Genomic DNA, 8,349 nt, shown 5'->3' with positions numbered 1-8,349 from the left:
TAGTGTCGGTATCTTCATCCCTCCACTAGAGATCAAATCCTCTTGTTGCATTGCATATTAGGTGTCTCGCTCAGTCAGCTGCATTCCATTAGGCACATAGATCATCTGACTGTAGTGGCATTCCTACAGTTTCCCTCATGATATCTACCTGCTAGCTCATGTTTGTTCATTTAAAAAACATATATAGTCTTCTTTTTATCTTGAAAATTGCAAAGGTTGTCTTTAGGGTCCCATGGTCAATTAGGTCTAGGGTTTCATTAGGGTTTCATAAAAAAATGTGTCAAAGTGCCCAATAATTGCCAGCAGGCCATGAGGAGGGTTCAATATCAATAAATTTCATTGCCAAGTGTTCGAAAATGTGTTTTTCCTCAAAACCCTGTTTTAAGGAAAAAATAGAGTATTTAGCTTTAATTGTTAAAAAATCATGAAAATATTTTTTTTCTCATTGTAAATTTCTTCATCTGTGATCCTGGTTTCCTTCCTTATCCCCAGAAGCTCCATTACTTGCAAAACAAGCAAAGCTAAAGAGAGCATCAAAGAGGCAAAAACAGGATGAAGGACTTAAAATCTTGGCTGACGCTTCCTTGGCCCATCACAGCACTTGATAGAGAAGGCTCAGCCCAAATTTCAAGAAATTTGGAGCAATTTTTGCATTTTTGTAAATTTTTGGCACAAAAACAGAGTTTTCCTCCCTATGTGCCGCGCCACATGGCGCTCGCTTTTGCTAGAGGGTTCCAAATCACAAAATCTTTTCATTTCTAGATTTTTCATGAAAAGTTATGCTTTCCTACTCATGGCCAAGAAGTTTGGGCAGGTTTTGAGCCCTCAAAAGGTTAAAAAACACTCAAAAAATGACCTCACTACCCCTATTTTGACACATAGGAAGCAGTGTTGGGAGAATGGACTTTTGGAGGGGAAAATGGAGGCCAAATTGAAAAATTCCACTTGGGTTGGAAAGTAGACAGGTAGACCTTTCCAGAAAGCACACCTGGAGCTCATTTTGACATCGGGAAGGCCTCCAAAAGTGGGTCCAAACAGGCGCTACGCATAGAGAATCAGGCGCGGTGCATAAAGGAAAAATTGCGAGTTTGACCAAGTTTTGCTCTGTTTTTTGCCCAGCTTCGCCTAGTTTGACTTTTTCACTTTCCTAATGGAAAATTTATGATGTAATTTGATGAAAATTGATGGATTATGATGTAAATATGTTTGATTTTCACTTGTAGAGGTAGATTCATCAGTTTAGAGGTTGTTTGAAATTGAATGAATCAGTTCCCTTGTTTTTAGAGGCATGCTGTTATCTTGCCTAGTTTCTAGTTCTCAGTTTAGAATCAGTTGCATCAACTCCTAGACTCATGAGCTCAACCCCTAGAGGCAAGGAGGAGCTATGTTTGTCTATATTATGTTGTTTTTCAGTCATTAGCATGGTTGGACTCTTGAGAAAGCCTTGAGATTCATTGTACATTCATTTTCAGTATTGTGGCTAAGGAATTGAGACCAGGATTTGCAGCACTCTTTGGGACTCATGTGGCAATTTGTATTGGTACAATGCTTCTCTTTCTAATTGTGAATTTTGTTTATGTATGCCATCATCTATCTCATTTCTTCTGAACTAAACAAACAAGAGTGTAAGTGGAATTCATTGAAAGTGCAATGCTCTACTTGAAGTTTGCTTTAGTTGTTTGATGTTTTCAGTTGATTGGGGAGGATTCTTGATTGCCCTTGCCCTCTTCAACACCTCACCTGTCTTTTCTCTCCATCTCACTAAAATTTAAGTGCCAAAATGATGGCCTATCTTGCCACATTGAGATCTCTGCAGAATTGAGCCTCAATCCCCGCACCCCAAAATCTGTCTTTCCCTTGATTCCAACAAAACCCCCAAAAAATCAAATCAAATCCTTGCACTTCATACCTAGCCTAAAACTAGTTTTTATTTCAGTCATCTCAAGCCCCATAGATCATCTTTTATTGAGATTGACCCGGAGAGAGCCCTCTCCTGTCCTCGTAGGGCTAGCTACGAGGCTGAGTGTGGTTTGATGTTGGCCCTGGATCCTACCTTTTCAGCCTGAGGTAAATCTAGGCACTAACATAGTGGTGATCATACTAGGGAGGAGATTGTTTGTTTGTTAGTGTTCTTCGTTTTATAAACTACAGACGGAGCCTGAAGTTATGCCAGGTAGCCTTCGAAACGCTCTTGCTTTGCATTAGCGGAAGTAGATAAACGCTGCTTCAGTCAATCTCTGGTCTAGTCTTATAAACGGAAACATCTGACTTGCAAATTTCCTCAGTAAAATGTAATCAAGTTCATATCTGATTGTTGATGGTGGACAACGATCCGACATCAAAAGGCTGAAATCATTAACCTGGTGACTCCAGTGTCGAAGAATCCCAAGGTTCAGAATTTTTATGGTGACTCTACCCTTCAAAAAATCAGTAGCCTGAAGAATTTATTGGTCAAATCATTATTATCAAAATGGATTTGCTTGCTCAATGGTATGCTCCCATGAGCTGAGATCACATTCCAGGTTTTCCAAATAAAATTCCAAAGGTAAATTGGCAAAGGAATTTTCCTATGTTTAAAGATGATAATAGGAATGACGTTGCTTTACATCTGGTTAGATTTCACATACATATTTGCAAGTTGAAGGTTGCTTTTCCTCAAGATTGCTTGATGAAGATATTCATGGCCACTCTGGAAGGTGAAGCCCGATCTTGGTATGAAAGTTTGCTGCCTGCTTGTATTTACTGTTTAAAGGATTTTCATTCCATGTTATTTGAAAGGCATAAAGAATCGTATCCATCATTAAATTTAGTTCATAAAAGTTGCAAACATGCTTATAGTTTTATTGAAAATATTGAGAAGTTTTATGAAGATGATGACTTCATGGATGATGAGATCATGGAAGCCCTGTATGAAAATCCATTTCAGCAACATAAAGAGGATACTTATCAAGATGTGCAGGAAAATTTGAAGCAGGATCAAGATCTAAGAACAATGGAAGATAATGAAGGAGAAGGTTTTATTTCAAATTTGTCCATAGACGAAGTCAGCATGCAGGAAAGTCAAGTTTCAATTTTAGAATGTGATAGAGTCAAGTCGGCTATTTCAGATCTAGATTCAGATCGTGATGATCAAGACTACCTTGTTTTGAATCCCATAAGGGAGAGCTCTATTGTTGAGATCATCTGGAATGAAGAAGACATATTTATTGACCCAAGTGTTCTCATTTCATTAGAACAAAGCCTTCATGAGGAGGCAATCCAGTCATTTCATGAAAAACAAGATGAGATTTTTGTTCAAGTAAGTGAAAAATCCTCTTTCAATAACTCAGTGGTAAATGATAATTTGGTTGCCATGTCATATGAAGATGATCAACAATGTTTCCAAATTTCAGAAGATGAGGACTGCCAATCAGGTTTTTCATGTTATTTCAAGAACACAATAATTGCTTGAGCAAAAGAAAACAAAAAGTATTATCTCCTTTGTCTGAAGATGAAATAGATCTACTCCTAAAAGGTCAGGTTCCAACCCAAACTAATCCAGGTCTGCAGTGTGCACATGGTCAAGAAGATGTTGGTGAAACTTATTCCTCTTTTGAAAATGATGATAGTCTTGTAATTGGCTTTATAGATCAGTAAACAGATAATATTTTCTTTCATGAAGATGATAAGGTTGTCATGTTTGATGATCTTGAAGATTGTTTTCTGTTAAGAATGACCTAGACCATGAAGTTGAGGAATATGAGCTTGAGAGAGACAATATGCTAGAATTTCTCACGGTTAAGGAATTTACAACTAAAACTTAGATGGCAGAAGCTTATACCTCTTTGTGCCTTCCTATCACTCAACAACCAGTGGTTCTTTCAGATCAGAATGAAGGGAGTACTTGTATTTTTGCTGCTGGATCTCAAGACAAAATATTGCTTCAGGATTATCAAGATCCCTTTGACATTATTTTGCAAGAATTAGAGAAGATAAATGTTGCCTGGTTCATTATCGTAAGCCTTGGTTTCAGTGGTTATTGTGAGTTGCCTACATGTACATCGTTCTGCCTGCTCGGGGAAAGTGAGAACATAATTTCATTGAGTAGCCATTTGTTGGATTGGTTATATTGGAAGGCTCACTACACATGATTGTACATATTTCATCAATAGGCAGGTGGTTGTCATCAGGATTTGAAGTTCTCAAATCTCGATGGTCTGCTGCCATTTAAAAGCTTTGTAAGTACTTGTTTCAGTTAAGTCAGTCTTAAGTCATTTTTTGTTTCAGTCAGTTTAAATGTTGACACCTAATCTTCATGATTGGGTGTATTTATGTAAATAATTAAATTAGGAATGTGAACAGTCATTGGGAGATGGACTGAACAGTCACTCCCTATTGTATATAACAAAGACCTACCTAAAGGAATAAGATGAATCATTTTTTGTTTTGTGGAGTTACTACCTGGCCTGACATGGTATCAGAGCCAGCTCCTCTTTTTTAGCTATTGTGCCTTGTAACTCCCTTGTCTGCTCCTCTACTCTCCATATAATTCAGTGACTGAGTGCTATCTGATACTGCCTGCGTTCTGCCATATTCTATTTATATTACCTGCGCTCTGCTCCATACAAGCCTGACATGCAGAACGCTGATCAAATCCATAGAATTTTGACACAGGTCCGTTAAAATACCACTGCTGCATGGTATTACGACTCTGTCATGGTATAACGCCCACTGCTGCCATACCGCCATGGTATTACGACTCTGCCACCCATCTCTGCATTAGAAGCTGCAGGATGTCTATGTATAAGCCAGACATGGAGCCAAAAGAGCTTTCGACTACCTACACCCATACCAAAACCCCTTGTCCGCTGTGTGGTGTTACAAAGTGGTACGCCCTGGTAATTTTCCTGCTTTGCATTCATTGTTACAGTTTTCTGAGCTGCTTTTTTTTTTCTGAAATGGTCACACTATAGTCTACCTGCAGTTCGAATCCTTGGATGGGTTCTTTTCAAAAATAGTTAAACGCTGGTCATATTCCTTTAAAAAACGCTGGTCTGAATGCTGGTCATATTCCTTTCAAATATAGTTGAATGCTGGTCATATTCCTTAGTCAGTGTGATCTTCTTTATTGGGATGATGAATGCTTGTGCTCCACTCAAAGGTCGGATTTCTGTTAGTTAATTATTTTATTCCAGCGCAAAACACTGATAAATAGAGAGGTCGATCTTCTAGAAAATCAGCTGGTTTGCCTGTTGGAACCAAGGTAGGTCAGTCAGCCATCGTGCCACCATCCATTGCTCGAAGAACTCTTTGAGATAGCGTGAATATTTGAGACTGTCCTGATATGCGTGGTTTTGATACCTCTGCGTGGAGATGAAGCCTGACATGTGTGAAGGTGAAATGGTATGCTGCTGATGTGTCGAGATGACATGGTATGCTGCTGATGCATGGAGAATCCAGAGACCGATGAGTGTTTGAAGTGGGAGAAACTGCTTCCCTTGAATGGTACTTTTGAATAGTGTTGATACCTATACATTAGATATATTTTGAACGCAACCATATATATTTTGTTGAACGTAGCCATATGTATTTTAACACAACCATATGTACTTTTTAAACATTGTATTATTTGGTACATTGCATGAGTTTTCTAGCTCGAGGTTATGTGGTTCTCTAAAGCTTTGTGTTGTGAGTGATATCATCTCCACCATATAGGAATTTGTAATACCCTTGTCCTATATATAAGAGGGCAATCTTTTTACAATTTTTTACACCAGAGCTGCACTGTTTCCTCCATGAGAAGTACAATTTTATACATTAATAGAAAAAGTATTTTTCTATCAGCAGAAGTATTGTTTTTACAGAATGCATTCAATCACATCCATGGTAGGAATAGTTCTCACTGGCAAGGAGAACTATCCTGAATGGTCCTGGATGATAGAACACACCCTCATCTTCAATGAGTTGTGGAAAGGAGTGTGTGTTGGAGAAGGAGACAATGACCCAGTACAACCTACCTCAGACAAAGAGCTCGTCATTTGGGAAAACAAGAACAACAAAGCTTATGCATTAATCGCAGCATCTATAAATGAAGAGGTGAGTCGCCATATTTTGTCATATTCAACTGCCTTTGAAGCTTTACAAAAGCTGAAAGAACTCTATGACTGACATTCTGCACTTGAAGTTGTTCAACTCATGATTAAACTCTTCACTCTTGAACTGCAAAATAATGATCCTCTTGCTCTTGCATCTGAAGTAAAGTCTATAATGCATGATATCAATTCCACTAAGTTTGAGCTGGATATTCCTCTTATTGCTTTTCTCAAGGCACTTTATCCTACTTATTCCAATTATCTTGAGTCATTGCAAGCAAATGGAAATCTCAAAGATATAACCTTTGACTCTCTTGTGAAAAAGTTTGCTGAAAGAGAGAAAGCTTTTGGAAAGAAGACAACCCCTGAATCTTCTGAAGAGACAGTGTGCCTTGCTCATAAAGAAAAGCATCCTGCTCAAGATTCTACAAGAGGAAGAGGTGGACGAAGAGGAAGAGGAAGATATTTCAGAGGCAGGGGGGGCAGACATTCTCAAGGAGAAAAGGCAGATTTGCACTGCATTCGCTGCAAAATAAATGGATCACATGATGTCTCTACATGCAAGCTACCATGGGACAAAATTGAGCAGAAAAGAAACCAACAGAAAGGTAAAATTGATGATACAAACAAAGGTAAAGCACCTGAATCTACTCAATATGTTGAGGCACAATGTAACATTGGAGTAAATGAAGATTTGTTTAATGCTTCACTTGCTTCCTGGAAAAATGATTGGTTGCTTGATTCAGGAGCAACCTATCACATGACTCATAGAAAAGATTTTTTTGAAGATTTTAATGACAATGTTGATGGAGAAGTATACTTTGCAGATCAATCAAAAATCAAGCCATCAGGGCTTGGCATAATCAGGCTTAAACTGCCTGGTCTTCCAAAATTTCTTCTGGATCATGTTCTATATCTCCCACAGCTCAAGAGAAACTTTTTGTCCTTGGTCCACATCCGCTAGCAAGGTCACTCCATTCATATGTTTGATGGCAAGCTTGAGGTAAGAAAAGCATCTAACCACTCACTTTTCATGAGGGGAATAGAAGAAGAAAGGCTTCTCAAACTGCAAGGAACCTCTACTCATGCACAATATTTCTCATATATTTCTCATCATGAGGAAGGTACACTTCCATCAAGTTTATTATGGCATGCTAGATTTGGACATTTAAACTATGACAGTCTCCGCTTATTGAAGAAAAATGGTGTTGCTGGTTTGCCTACAATTCCTAGGAAACTTAAGCAATGTGATGCTTGCATTGTAGGAAAGCATAGCAAACAGCCTTTTCATGATTCACATTCAAGAGCACATAGGAAGATTGAACTCATTCATTCAGATTTATGTGGTCCAATGCCTGTTCCTTCTACAAATGGAAATAAATATATGATGACATTTACTGATTACTACACCAGAATATGTTGGGTTTATTTATTGAAGAACAAATCTGATGCTTTTCAAACATTCAAGAATTTTCATAAATGGATTGAAAATGATGCACAATCTCATATTGGGTCTATTCGCACTGATAATGGAAAAGAATACACATCAAATGAATTTGAAAACTATCTTCTCCAACATGGGATCAAACATCAAACAACTGTGCCTTATAATCCCCAACAGAATGGTGTAGCTAAAAGAATGAATATAACAATCTTGAATATGGTACGATCCATGCTTTTCTTCAAAAATGTAAAGATAATGTTTTGGGCTGATGCTGTTCTATGTGATGTATATATAAAGAATAGATTTCCATCTAATGCTATAAGAAACAAGAATCCTTATGAATTGTGGTATGGACATGTTCCTTCGGTAAAACATCTCAGGGTCTTTGGTTCCACCTGTTATGCTTTGATACCAAAGGTACATAGAAACAAACTTGGTGCTAGAAGTCGTAAGTGTATATTCCTGGGGTATTCGAACACCTCCAAAGCATACCGCCTCTATGATGAAGTAAATAAAAAGTTTGTTGTATCTAGAGATGTAATTTTTCTTGAATCATCCAAAACTGACAATGTTGTTGAGCGGCAACTTGATCGCTTGGATAGATTCGCAAAAACAAAATCATTTCAAGAATTTGATAATCAGATTCCACATCTTGAAGGGGGGATTCCTATACTAGATCAACATGTGGAATCTTCTTCTGAAGAACACTCTCCCCCGCATGAAACTCCAACAACGGATGATGCTTTAAGTGATGTAATTGATAGAATTGGGAGACTCAATCTTGATTCAGTCCCAACTCAATCAGCAGAGCAGCCTCGACCATCTTAGAAAGGT

Source organism: Pinus tabuliformis, chromosome Q (genome assembly GCF_031772625.1).
Source record: "Pinus tabuliformis cultivar Carrire ecotype Pingquan chromosome Q, CPIR1, whole genome shotgun sequence".
Taxonomy (NCBI): Eukaryota; Viridiplantae; Streptophyta; class Pinopsida; order Pinales; family Pinaceae; genus Pinus; species Pinus tabuliformis.
This window is presented reverse-complemented; position numbering follows the sequence as displayed.